Here is a 15,020-nt window from a genome sequence, read left to right on the forward strand (position 1 = left end):
GGAAGCCTTTATAACAACAGTTGCCTTGGCACCACCCTAGAGACTCAAAGCAATTTATTTGGATTATGCAATTTGGGATCCGAACTTTTGAATGTTTTTTTATTGATCTAAAGCACAACAGGACTGCAAATCACTAAGTAATGGATGGACACCAGAGGACAGGGTTTCCACTGAGTAAGAGATGGACACCAGAGGACAGGGTTTTCACTGAGTAAGGGGTAGACACCAGAGGACAAAGTTTCAAAGATGATTCCTTGAAGTTTTCAAAGCTTCATCGCCATTTTTATTACTCAATAGTATGTGACCTCTGCCAGAGGGCCTATGATGTCTGACGGATCTCATTACTAAGATAAAACACCATGACCAAAGCAACTTCTAGAATTTTATTTTCGCTTATGGTTGCAGAGGATTAACAAAGCATTCTGAGAGCCCACATCTTGAACCTCAAGCCCAAAGCAGAGAGTGATTGGGGAATGGTATGATACTTTGAAACCTCAAAGCCTTCCCCCAGTAGCGTACTTCCTACAGCAAGGCCATACCTCATTCCTCCAGAAATGGTACCACCAGCTGGAAAATGAGTGTTCAGATGCCAGAGCCTATTGGGAGACATTTTCATTCAAACCACCACATCATATCATCTAAAATGTTCAGAAAAAACTAAATAATTATACTTAAATGCACAATGAAGACTACATGAGATATGAGACAGTTAAAATAATAGAAATGATATGTATAGTTTAGAGTATTGCTCAGTCCTCAAATGAGCTTCTTCTTGCAGTAAATGGTAATTAACATAGGGACCCACAACTACACAACTTACAAAGAGTTACTTTGGAGCACTTAGTCCTAAATAGGAGGTCTTTATCAAACCCTTCCACTCAAGGCTCGGAGATATATGTGGATGAGGAGGTGGAAAGATTGTAAGAGGTAGTGGATGACTTCAAAACTAACACTGCCTTCTAGACACAGCATGGCTGATACACATATGACCTCACAGAGACTGTGTCAGCATGCGCAAACTCAAGTTTCACTTGTGAAAGTGGGCACAACGTCCCATGCCTAATCAAGAAGCTATTCACAAATTATAGTTGCTTCAAGAGGGAAAATTCATTGTCTTCAATGAAGTGACACTGGGTATATCAACCACACTCCAGAGCAAGTCCCATTCTGAGGAGTAGACAACACAAAACAAACTCCATTTTTTTTCTTGCATGCTTTTTGCTTTGTTTTAGGTTTGGGTGTTTCTTCAAGAGAGAAACAACATGAAGTTGGGTGGATGGGCATATGGGGGAAAAGCTGGGAGGAATTGAAAGAAGAGAAAATATAGTAAAAATATATTGCATGAAATTCTAAAATAACAAAAACATTTAAAAACTGTTGAAAGAATATGCAATAAAAAAAGATAGTTGAAAGTTGGGGGAGTTCAATAGGGACACTGAGCCAGAATACTGAAGAATAAAGAGTTTATTAGAAAGTTATTAACATAGTGATCAGACAGACAGACAGATAGCAGCACAGCAGGGATTCTTAGGACAGTTCAGAGCCCCTATCACCAGAGACAGAAAGCATAGTGGGGTCTCTGAATTGCTGACTCAGAACCAATATGATCTATTTACTCTTCTGAGAATGGGGGTGGTTTCACAGGACAAACCTGTAGCCAGGCTTTTTAATTCCCATGCAGGAAGCAGAGAAGAAGATGGGGAACAAGATGTGTGTCCCCCAAATCACCCCATTTGATGTAAACTCACTTCTTCAGGCGAGAGATCCAAGACCAAAGAAACAGTTCCATTCAAGTTGAGCCTGGGGACCAGTTAAGTCAGTTAGTCAGGGTTAGAGACACATGGTTGGAAGAGAACCTACAGGAGTGGGGGATACTCAAGTAGCAGCATGATTGAAAAGTCCCACCCCACCCCTAAGACCATATGTAGCTAGAACACAATTACATGAGGCTGGAGGAGGGAGGGAATGGAACCTCAAGTGGGGGTCTGACAGTCTTCCTGGACTTCTGTACAGGGACTGCTAGTAGTACGGCTTGATCTTATGAGGGTCTTATGCAGGTAATCACAGGTGAATTGATTTCAAGCCAGTAGCCATGCCTGGAAGACAGAATTCCACACTGCAGAATGGACTCAGCATTGTTCTATTCATACTGCAATCATGGCTCTTCATAGACTGTCCTTTCTATGTTCAGAAAATGCCAGCATTGGATGGTTCACAAGTTATGTTTTCAACCTCCTGACATCAAAAGAGCACCCAGCAGACACTTCTTCAGATCCCAATTGAAGGACTTAGTGGCCTCAGTTGGGTTATGTTAGACAAGGTTGTCTGGAAGCTTTGGAAAAATAGCTTCAATGATCCTTACTACAGTGGGCCTACATCAGAGAAATCAGAGAAATCCTCTATAGCTGAGCTCCTCTATGTGGAGTCTAAACCTTCTAAATTAGCCATGGAAGCAATGTCTAAAACAAGTCATAGAAGAAAGGAATGAGAAGCCAGTGAAGCTGGAGGATTCATCCAAACTTACCCTTGGGTTTAGTCCTCTTAAAGTTACAGCCCATTCCTTAACACCCACAGCAAATTCTCAGTCACCCCAGGAAAACCAGTAGAGTGCATATGCCATAGTAATGTTTCATTGGTCTAAACATTTCATGAAGTATACATCTTACCCCTTTGAGGGCACAAGGTCACTTGTCCAGAAATAGAACACGTTATCTTTCCCTGCGGTCTTGTGTTTGGTTTTGAACATAGGGTTTGAAAGAAAAGTATGGGCAAAAAGAGAGCAGTCAGTGGATACAGCCTCAGGGTCACTGTAACTGGGGAGAAGGCACGTGATGTGTCCCAGCAGACACCAAAACCATGCTCTATTTTCATAACCTTTGGTCCAGACATCGCTCCACTAAAATTGACTCAGAGTCAGGACTACAGCTGCTGGGTGAAATGTGTCAAGGATTAGGGGTGTACAACTATTGTATTCAAGTCTTTCTCACAATCCCCTGCAGCCTATAGGTCACAGCACCCCTTCATTAGCATAATAAGCAAATAATAGTGTGCCTGTTAAATTGAGTATTCTTAAAATCCCACTGCATTTACATTTAATCTGTAGTTCTACAAAGCTGAAATCTTTAACAGCATGTGTGCATGAGTGTCTATGTCTCTGTGTATGTCTGTGTGTGCTATGTCTGTGTCTATGCCTATGCCTTTGTGTCTCTATTGCTCTAGCTAGAAGAGGAAGATATTAGGATTGGGGGTGGGGGCGAGAGGCTCTTTTAGTGCCTCTAAAACTTGACTACTCAATGGAATCATCAGAAGATTTGATTTAAAATCCCAGTGCCCAGGCTCTCTGGACCCATTTCAAGTTCATCAGTCCCTGAGAATGGAGCAGATGTCAAAACTCTCCTGGGGCTGAGCTGGTTTAGCCCAGGCTGTAAAACATCTTCTTTCCCCGACTATTTCTCTTAGCTCACATTGCTGTGAAATGATCTCTGTCTCCCATATTTTAAACTTCTCCTCTGACCAAGGTTGAGAACCAGAGTGTAGACTGTGTTCTATTCATCAATCATAAATAGAACATGTTCTCCTTAGTGTTTATTTTAGAATAACAAGGCAGTCAAGTTAAAAACAGATTGGCCTCTGCAGGCCTGCCTCCTGCTGGGGTTTATAGCTTCCTTCATCTTGCCTGTTGAGTTATTCTCTGCAGTGCTCCATTCCCAAGAGGATGCCCTTCCCAGACACAGGTTACAGACTGCCACCTGAATTTGTCCCTCATCTCAGTCTCAAAGGGTGTGTTGTGGGCTTGTGATTTCTAGAGCTTTTCACTTCTGCCAAGTAGCAACATTTTAAAGTAGGTTTCTGTTTGTTTGTATTTTGTGTGGGGAGGCCAAAAGGGTCAAGGGAAAGAACACCTTGACCCTGACCTGTAACACATATAAGAACTAAATGTACTTTCCTGCTTCCTCTGAGCTGGTGTGTTCATAGTTCATCATAGAACCTAGGGACAATTCCTTCTCACACCCCTTTCAGTACTTGCACACCTTGCTTGATAAACTGCCTTTTCCAGAATGTTCCCTATGGATTTGGTTTCCATGGAAACCTGTCTCCAGTGGGTTGGGGGTTGCCAAAGGGAAAGAGTATCATAAAGTCCCTATTTACCTGCTGGTGTGAAGAAGCCACCAAGGAGGCTAGGAAAGGAGTAGGGAGACTCACATCAACTCCAATAGGAAGTGCATGTTTCTACAGTCCAATTCTGTATCTATGAGCACAGAAGTGTTTTGTTCTGTTTGCTATAGTTGTTGTTTCCCAATTCAAGAGAGAAGTAAATTTTTAGAAGCACCTGGTCACACAGACTGAAGCACATGAATTCAGTATACTCCTGTTCCTGGCCATTTTCTCCCCAAAGGGTAACATGGTAGGTGTGGAGGACGTCAAGATTGAATGAGGCTTTGAATAAACTCTCAGACTGACCAGCTGTAGAGCACAAGGACAGAGAGATCATTTAGCAGAGGCTGAGATGCACTTCCCAGGCACACCACAAGGGGGCACAGTGATTCAAGGTAAGGCTACCCCTCTGTTACCTTTATGAGAAACAGTGCCTGTCTTCAAACAAGCGAAGAAAACTCTGAGATCCCCAGGGATGCTCAAAGGAAACTTGGTGGAACTAAAAGGACAGTCATTCAGAGAGAGGTGCCTAGTCCTCCCAACATACTATTAACCAGGGCCCACAATTAAGATGTGATGTGCAAGATTCTGAGGCATAAAGAGCAAAAATCTTTGAAACCTTCACTGTGGGAACTCAGGTTGTTGAGGCTTGTTTCTCTGTCTGTCTGTCTTTGCAACAGGGTCTCCCTGTATGGTTCTGACTAGCCTGGAAGTTGCTATGGAGACCATTCTGGCCTAAAACTCATCCTTGGGAGCTATCCAGTGCCAGGTATATGGTGGGCACATGGGCAGTCATGGGAATAGTGCCAGGCAAGGTCACTCTGATCAATCAAAGGAGAGAAGTTTCTATGTCATTGGTGGTTGCTTAAAATTGGTGACTTGGGCCAAACTACCCTTTCATACCAATTCCAAGATCCTAAACTCGGAGTCATTGTGAATGCATCAGGTAAACAAGTTTATGTAAAGAGTCTGAGGGTGTCTTTCCTCTAGACCATGTACTGTAAACACAGTGCTTAAAGACATTGTCCCCTCCCATTGTCTCAGATAAATAGATAGATCACTCCAGTAGTAGAGTAACCCCCGCAATATAATGCAATACAATACAATACAATACAATGCGTCATCAAACCTGCATCTTCCCAGCACGGTGGTGCATACTTTAATGGACTGACACAGAACCTGCAGAGGTTCTAGCATGAATGCCAACCCCTCCCTTCAACCCCTGCTCAGACTGCTGAGCTATCTTTGCAAGCAAGGAACATGGGTTTCAAGAGGAAAATGCACACAACTTCCTGTGGATGAACATACCCTGTCTGGTGTCTGAAATCCAATTCAATTGCATAGAAATCCCTTGCTCCTTAGTCACAGTGCTTTGAAATCTGAGAATTTTTCCTGAGGAATGACTTCACATGGTTTGAACCATTTGAACGTAGGTTCTGTTTAGGGACAAAGGCCTGATTAAGGCAGCTGGAGCGGGAAAGGGAGCTAGACATTCAGAGGGGATGTATGAGCAGTTCTTTGGGCTGCGTATGTGGCTGTGACCTCAATGCTCTGCCCACTAGCAGAGTTCTACTTCTGGTCAGAAGCTATGAATCCACGGGGAAAAAAACCTGGGGCAAATCTGTCCAAGCTGTCAGTACTGATCAGTTTGCTATGTGGATTTAAAAGCACCTATATGACTAGTCCAGAGCCTTGAAGCAGAGAGAACAAAGGAAACATTTTAACATCTGATAGGGACTGCAGGCAAACAAGCTAAATGGATTCATAGCTTCATCGAAATTTGCAAAACTGGAAGCATAAAGTAAGTAAAACCTATTCCATGTCAAGATGTGCGCTTATTGTAGCTAGCAATATGGCAACTCCAAATGTATATAGCTTGCGACTGACAAAGATGCTTTGTTTAATCAAACTTTCACAGGTTTGAAGTGGGTAAGCTACTTGTGCATTCCCTTGTAAAATTCAGTTCAAGAACCCTGCCGAGCTAGTTCAGTCAAAAATCTCTGTATCTAATTAGGTCTCTGCCTCCACTGTCCCTCACATGGCCTGGGACTTTCTTCAGCAAGAATCCCGTTTAGTTAGATCAGCCAGAAGGCCCCTTTTCCTCCATGCAATCTCCAAGTCTCTATTCACCAGCACCCTGCTACTTGGCTCTTACCTCCCTCATACTCAGGCTATATATGCAGACTTAATTCCAGTCCCTCCTCAAGTGTAAGACTCATTGTCATGGCTACACTGCCTATCATGTGATCGTGATAGTCGTTCACACTGCACAGCAACAGTTGGGTCTTGACTGTCCCTCTAAAACCCATATGTTAAAGGCATGGTTCTCAGCCTGACACAAAGGGGAAGTGTCAGAAGCTTCTAGAGATGGCATCTAGAGGGAGATCTGTAGGTCCCTGGGGGTGGACCCTCGAAAGATATAGTAGAACTTCAGCTCTTGCCTCAGTTTCATTTGCATCCTAGTCATGGGATGAAAAGGTTTGCTTTGCCATGCACTCCTTTGTTGACTCACCACAATCCCAAAGTAATGACACCAATCAAGGATACACTAGGCCATCACAGAACTGTGACCTCAAATCATTTCTCTTCATAAGCTGATTTTTTGTCATAATGACTAACAGCTGATGCACGTACCATGTTCTGATTGTCAATACTATGGCTGCCTCAGTCAGACTAAATCTGTCAGGTTCAACACGGTTTGGGGTCATAGATTACTTCAAGTGTTCTCTAGATCTTAAGGAAGCCAAAATTGTGGCCAAAAAGGATCACACACAGTGAGGCCCTGAATGGAGCAACTAGAAATAGAAATGGTGCAGAAGTGGCTTCAGATGCCCTTGCCAATCTCCTCAAATCTTGGCCAAACCAGCTCAAAGGATCCAGTGTCCTCTTCTGAACTCTATGGGCATCAACATACACATACCTAGACATAGACACACGTAAAGATATAATTTAAAAGTTACTATTATCATTCTTAAATATATTTTAAAAACTGATAGAAAGTATGAAATTAACAAAGCCACTTGTAAATTCAATGCATACTTCTATTTTTTTCTACACCGTGATTGCTCCTTATTCAAGATACAGTAAGATAATTCAAGATACACCAAAATCATTAATTGTTTGCATTCATTACCAGTTGACTTTTCTCTTCCTTGTTTCTCTCTCCCTCTCTCTCTCTCTCTCTCTCTCTCTCTCTCTCTCTCTCTCTCAAAAATCATAGTATGAATAAAAGTCCACGTTATCTTGAATCAAGCCAGTCCCACAGAGACACAACTGTGTGCTGAGCCAACATAGACACAAGTGAGGAGGTGAATCCTCTGCCCCAGCCCCAGTAGAATGTCTATGAAAGCAGAATGCTGACTCTGACAGACAAGCGTGTAACAGAGGACAAAGTAAGTCTCAAGAGGATCTATCCAGGAGCCCTGTTTCTATGTGTTATTGCTATGGAACACGAGAATGGAGTTAGATGCCTCAAAGACAGACAGAGAGAACAATGGAGCCAAACAGAAAGCCTTGAAGGAGCCACACATTTTATTCTAGGAGGTGTAAGACAGTGAAACAGTAGACAAGACACTTATAAAGGGTGAAACAAAAAAAAGGGGGGGGTGAAACAGCTTAGGCAATCACAGCAATGGATGGTGAAACCATTTCCTGGGAGGTATTAAAATGTATTTTGGAACCAGTATCAGGGGGCAATGTGAACTGAAACCTGGGGTATTTGTAGCTTAATTCCTTTGACTTAGGCTGTGAACTGCTCTCACAGGATCTGGACTCCTGTCATTTAGCCTCTGTGGTTCTACAAAACGTCTTCAGAACACTGACACACAGTGGCAACTGAAATCAACAGGGGAGCCCTGAAGTTATATGGTCACATATGTTATCTTTCATCTAGGAAAGTGATAACCTACAAACCAGGAAGAAATGGGCTGTTCAAGTAATAATGATAGTCCTTGCGATGAAGTCGTTTCCTATCCCCCAGAGAGTAACACAGATACAAAAGGAGAGAAACACGAACGCTTTTTCGTATGAACAGGTATCTATCTGTAGGATATACATAGAAACATTGCTAAAGCAATTGAGGTCATAGATGGTAAAGGAAAATGTGCGTTGACTTCCATAGAAATTAAAAACATCTAGAAAAAGAGGTATGTCTCATAGAAACACAAATGAATTTTAATTCAGGGTGGTAAATTTAATGCTTATGTTTCTAGCATTGTAAAATGTAAATGGTAAAGGACTATTATGTATCCTGAAGAACCACGTTACAGATTTAATGAAGCAAGGACCCAGAAAATAAGTCAAAAGTTAGTATCTGAAGTTCACAATGGCATCCTTTCAATGAGCAAAAGGGCAGGGAGCCAGAAGATAACTGAACAAAGACTAGAAATGAAGGTTTTTTTCCAAAAATGGAAATCAGCATCCGAAGTCAGTATTAATAACACCCAGAGGAATTAGAAAACAGTAAGGTTTCACGACTCACCTACCAGCTAGAGGGAAAACTTAATGCACCAACGTTCCTTTCCTACACAGCCACCCAAGAGAAATGTGCTCGGCCGTGCAGCAAATGGTATGAACATCGCTACCCAACACAAGATCATGTGTGCAGCAAGCAGTAAGGCAAGGTGTGAGATCCAGAAAACCATAAACACAGCAGGGTAAGAAACCAGAAAAGTCCCAGGATTACAGGATTACAGGATGATAGGGTGGAGGTTGGGGGGGTGAGGGCGGAGACTGAGGGGGGGCAGAGGTGAGGAGGTGGGCGAACAGCAGTTTGAATATGGGAAGTGTGGAACTAAAGAATCCCTCTATATGGCTCTCACAGAAGAAAACTGCATGGAACGGCTATAAGATGTGTGCAAAGAATCGGCAAGAAACAAACCAAAAACAAACAAGCAATAAAGACCATGGCGGATGCTACTCTCAGGGATGTAGCAAGAGAGGAGGAAGCCATGGTGCACCCCTCCTTCTGCAGTGCAAGTTGGCTGTATTGCTATCCGTATGTGATGCTATGACTATCATCTCACCCAAGAGAGTGGTTGCACGGAGGGGATGAGGGAGGTGGAAACACTGTGAGGAACCCAAATCCTTATTTAGCACAAGATGAAGCAGATAAAGATTGTGCACCATTTGGAAATGATTCCACCATGCATGGCAACCAGAAGAGAGAGAAAGAATCAGAAGTGCTTGTCCATTGATGGATCCCTGGACAGTGGAGATGGTTCAGAACCACTAGGTTTTAGATAAGTCCTTTAGAACTATTTTGACTTTTTAAAGGCTGTGTGCTTGCATGCCTTTACATGAATGAAAAATGACTCCCATAGCTCCAGACTTTTGAACCCTTGATCCCCAACTGGTGGTGCTCTCTGGTGAGGTGTAGGGCATGTGGCCTTGTTGGAGGAAGTATGTCACAAGAGGTGGCTAAAGAGAATGTAAAGACTTTAAGTTTTCTCTCTCTGCATTGTGCTTCTATTTCAAGATCTGAATTCTGCCACCATGCCTGCAGCCTATTACTGTGCTGTCCCTGCCATTATGGCCAGACCGAACTGTAAATTGCCTTGATCCTGGTGTGTTATCACAGCATATAAAAGTAACAAATATGCTTTTCAATGAAAATATGTAGGCAGAAATAAGAAAAACAACATGAATCAAAATATTTACAGTGCATTTCTCTAAATGGTGTGATTACAGGTTGTCATTTTCTCTTTGCTCTTCTGGTTTTTTCAGTGATGTAACTACTGTTGGAAAATGGATGCAATGGCTCTAAGGCTGAATCTCTGACTGGCCGGATGTGCCTTACCTCTGGGAACTGCTGAAGGTGCTGTAGCATAGAACTAGTGACAGGAAACTCTGAGCAAGGGACTGGGAGCAGACACAGCCCAGCTAGACAACCAGCAACCAAGCTGGTCAAAGCAGGGCCGAGGGCACACCAGGCTCAGTTTCAGCTCCAGAAGTGGACACCATGCATGTCCTATGGCCAGACATGAGCCCAGGGATAGATGCTCCATGAGAAGGGAAGGCAGAGACGGAGCACACAGACATCCCTGGCATTCTGCACTATTTCAGGAGATCCAGCTGTCCAGACGGCCCAGCCTTCCAGGCAGAAAATGCTCTATGGAGCCCGATCCCAAGGAGAATGTCCGATCTGAGGGCAAGAGAGGCTTCAATTAAAGGGGAAACCGGAGGAGCAAGCGGCACTCTACACTTCAGGAGTTCAGCAAACGTCTCTGTGGGCTGCTGAGGGCTCTTCGCCCAACTCTAAACCATGGGCTTCCTGGCAAGTGGGACAGATCACGGTAAGAAACACTTGCTCCGCATTATAACTGAACCCCTGTAAACCAGGCCCAGAAGACTGAGTTCATGTATAGATGGTTAGTTCCCGAGGGCTACCATAACGGCATACATTGACCCACCCTCAGCCTCTAACCAGTCCAAATGTGTGCCTGAAACTGGGAACAGTGCCAAACCCCATATATACTGTTTTCCTACATATCTACCCTTATGACAGTTAACTTAAAAATTACACCTTACTGTAGATCTCAACAATTTTTTCTTTACTCTTCAAGTGGGAAAGATTCACATTTTCTCTTGCAGGAAGGGTTTTGTGGCTGCTCTTTCGCAGATCCACATTCTCAGAGCCACTGCTCTCATATCTTGAGGACACTGTTAAGTAAAAAAAAAAAAAATATGCATCACTTGAATTCAAACACTGCAGTACGCAACTGACCCAATGAATGTGACAGCTGCCAAGTGATGGGTGGGTGGGTGGTAGAGAGAGAATACGCCAGACAAGGGGCTCAAATTAAAACTTGTGAGTTATTTCCAGAGGCTATTTAATGTTTTTAGACTATAGCTAACTGAAGGCAACTGGTGGAAACTATAAAAAATGAATAGTAAATAGAGAGATATAATATGCTACAAATGTATTTTTAGTTATAAAAATTGAACGATAAAGAAACTTACTGTCTTCTATAATTCTGAAGGCTAGAAGTCCAAGTGCCTGGTGTGGGGAGGGCTATGCTCACTCCAGCAAGCTGCAGCTAAGCTTCCTGGTAGCCAGCAGCTCTTTGGCTTTGAGAATGTATCCCAAACCTTCACACAGTGCTCTCCCTGTGTGTTTGTCTGCCTATGTCCACATTTCCTTCCTAATAGGGACATCAGTCAAACTAGATTAGAACAGACCCTACTCCAATTCAGCCCCACTTTAACTGAACTAATTACATTTACATTGACCCTGTTTCTAAATAAACTCACATTCTAAAGTCATGGGCACTCAGACTTTAATATAAGAATTTCCAAGGTGACATGAAAGATCCTACCTCTGTTTCCCTTGGAATCTTTAAATTAGAACCACTTGTGTGCCTAATCATTAGCAGAGGCGGAATCCAGATACTCCAGATAAATTGTACATATTAACTTTGGACTTTGTATGGAAATATTTGTGTCACCCCATTTCTTTTCAAATGTCATACAAGAGTGTGGCACAATGGGATGGCACAATGGATATCAATGACAGCACTGTAACAGTCATCATCCAAATCACAGCCAAAACCTGCTGTGATCTTCCATAGAGTGCTATTTTACATGCTCAATACAGCTGATGAGACCTCATGACCCCCAAACTCCAGGCTTGGACCAGGGTCACACATTGTAGCCCACCTAGCCCCTGTGTTCACCTGGCTTCATTACTCCTAAGCCATGTTAGGCCCAATATGTCTTATCTGTATCACTCCATATTCTGCTCCAATCTGCCCTGCCCATATCAGACATAGCTCTAAAAAAAAGTCCATGCGTCCAAGTTTCACAGCCAAAATACAAACAGTATGAAAGATCAAGGAAGTAGCTACCTCCCTCATAATCACCAGTCCTATAGAAGTGTTTGCTAATGAGAATTACCCAGATAAACCCCAGGACACAAAATTTAAAAGAGCAATCATAAATTTCATCAAAGGATTCAAAGAGTGTAAAGAAAACAAAAGGAAACTGTTCAATGAACTTAAAAAAAAAAATAAAGACCTGGGTGATGGGCAAGAAAACACAAACACAACGCTGATAGAAATGATAAAGACAATCCCCAGATTTGAAAATGGAATTCAATAAAGAGATAGAAACACTGAAGATGACTCAAGCTAAAAGCAAAATAGAGTTGAAAAACCCAATAATCCAGTTAGAAAACTCAAAGGAAAACCTTACAAATAATGAATCACACAAAAGATAAAATATCAGGACTCAAGGAAAAAGTAGCGGATCCAGATAAAATAATTCAGGAATATGAAAAATTAATTTTTAAATAATTTTAACATGTAGGACAGAATGGGATGGAGGGTCTTCAAATTATAGGCCTCAATGAGGAAAGAATCCAAAACATATCTTCAACAAGATTATAAAACTTCCCCAAACTAAGAAACAAAATAAAGAAACTCATACAGACACAAAAAACACAAAGAACACCACATAAGCATGACCAGAAGTAAAAATAACCATGCACGCCATCACTAAAACACTAAGTGTACAGAACAAAGAAAGTAGAAAGCTGTAAAAGAAAAGAACATTAATCACATACAAAGAAAAACCCATCAGAATAATAGCTGAGTTCTCAGTCAAAACTTTGAAATCCAGAACAGCCTAGGACAATGCATTCCAAGTCCTAAAAGACTGTGAAAGCCAACCTAGACTAATAAACCCAGAAAAACCAATAAACCACAGAAAGGAAAACTTCCATGATATGAGCAGCCCCCCAAAATAATCATATCCAACAGACCAAACTTTGAGAAAATACAAGAGCAATACTCCTCTGAAGAGAGGAGTGAGCATGGCCAAGAGACTGAAGAAAAGAAATGAAGCTGTAATTATTGAAACGCATAGGCCCACTAAGAACATAAACACCAATGTCAACACACAATGATTGCAATTGACATACACCTGTGGTTCCACGTTCTGCCTCTGGGAGAAAATGGGAGGTATTAGGCTATGAATGTAACATACAATGGGGTCCCCAGCCATCCCCCCATGAGAAACAAAGCAGGCTGGGGCCCAGAAACAGGGGTTCCCAAACTCCTGGGTGTTCAATCATTGCTGAAAACCACGGGGGAACTGGGGAATTTGGAAGTGGCCATGTGGGCCTGTGATGATGGTTGGTGAAGCTGAAGCTGGGGTTCTCTTACTCCCAGACACCCAGACACCGCTGAGAAGAGTGAGGAGGGAGCCTGTGGGCTGTCGATGTTGGGCCTGTGAGTTGGAGAGAGGGTCTGTGGGGGTGAGTGTCCAGGAACTAGAGGGGCCTTCTGCAGGAGACTTAGGCAGCAGCGCTTTATATGAGGAAGCTCCGCCCCCCACCGGTTCTTAATGAGAGACACAGTCCTTGCTTGTCCATACTGTTTATTCATTATTCATTGTGGAAAAAATGGGTTCATACAACTTACTCAGGGTGGACCGGAGATTAAATACTTTTTACTGGAAGGAATATCCAGAAAGGGAAGCTTACCGGCTAAATCGTCTGGGCCATCATGTAGGGTGCTGTGGTTCTGTGCCCCAAGGCAGGAACTGGGTTTGGAGCAGATGAAACGTCTACCAGTGTCAGAAATGAGAGTACTGGGGTTTCTGAATCCAGTCAACCTTCCCAGTTTTGGTTTGTTATGGTTTTTGTTTTTTGGAGTTTTTTTGCCCCCCACACACTTTCAATAATAATTTTAAATATTAACAGCCTCAATTCTTCAATCAAAAGATACATGCTGGCTGAATGGATCAAGAAACAAACTCCATTTATCTGTCTACAAGAAACATAGCCTTAAACATAGGCACTACCTACAGGGGGCTGGGGAGGGAATGGACAAAATACTCAAATAAAATGGGACTAGGAATCAAGCAGGCATCACTAACCTAGTATCTGACAAAATAATCTTCACACTAAAACTAATCAGAAGTGATACAGAGGGGCACTGCATTCTAATCAGGAATGCAGTTGACCCAAAAGACATTACTATCCTAAACATATATCCACCAAACTCTGGTGCACCCAGTTTCATTAAAAGTGTACTATTGGAAGGAAAGATGCAGATTAGCATCAAACTATTAATAGTAGGTGATTTCAATACCTCTCTTTCTCTGACAGACAGGTCATCTGGACAAAAATCATACAGTAAAACACCAGAATTACATGACATCATGCATCAGATGAACTTAACAGCTGTCTGCAGAAAATTCTATTCAGGGATTGGGGATTTAGCTCAGCGGTAGAGCACTTGCCTAGCAAGCGCAAGGCCCTGGGTTCGGTCCCCAGCTCCAAAAAAAAAGAAAAAAATTCTATTCAAATAACAAAGAATATACATTCTACTTGGCAACATATGGGAGCATCTCTGACCACATCGTGAGATGCATGAGGAGATAAAACACCTCTACAATGAAGATATTAGATCTCAAAAAGAAAGAAAGAAAGAAAGAAAGAAAGAAAGAAAGAAAGAAAGAAAGAAAGAAAGAAAGAAAGAAACAGAGGGAGGGAGAGGGAGGGAGGGAAGAAGGAAGGAAGGAAGGAAGGAAGGAAGGAAGGAAGGAAGGAAGGAAGGAAGGAAGAAAAAAGGCTAGAAAATAAAAAGACATCCCATGTTCATGGGCTGGTAATATTGTAAGAATAACTATTCTCCCCAAACCCAGCTATAGACTCAATGCTATCTCAATTGAAATCCCCATCACATTCCTCACAGCCATAGAAGAAGAGATATGCTAAAACTCATCTGGCACCACAAAAGACCCAAGAAAATCAAAACAATCCTGAACAAAAAGAATAATTCTAGGGGATTACCATTCCAGACCCTAAGATATGTCACAGAGATAAGGTGATAAAAATAATATGGTACTGGTACCAAAAGACC

General features: G+C 42.3%; 1 long non-coding RNA gene across 1 annotated transcript in view; it reads right to left on the reverse strand.

Annotated features, from left to right (window-relative positions):
- LOC148000097 (uncharacterized) overlaps positions 1 to 15,020 on the reverse strand; it is a 110,607-nt gene that overhangs the window by 15,961 nt on the left and 79,626 nt on the right. Inside the window, exons 2-3 of the long non-coding RNA XR_015641578.1 lie at positions 10,684 to 10,815; positions 9,953 to 10,297 (exon numbers count right to left, since the gene is read on the reverse strand). This is a non-coding gene — a long non-coding RNA (uncharacterized LOC148000097). The remainder of the gene's footprint in view (positions 1 to 9,952; positions 10,298 to 10,683; positions 10,816 to 15,020) is intronic.

This window comes from Rattus norvegicus, chromosome 17 (genome assembly GCF_021556685.1).
Source record: "Rattus norvegicus strain SHRSP/BbbUtx chromosome 17, alternate assembly SHRSP_T2T, whole genome shotgun sequence".
NCBI lineage: Eukaryota > Metazoa > Chordata > Mammalia > Rodentia > Muridae > Rattus > Rattus norvegicus.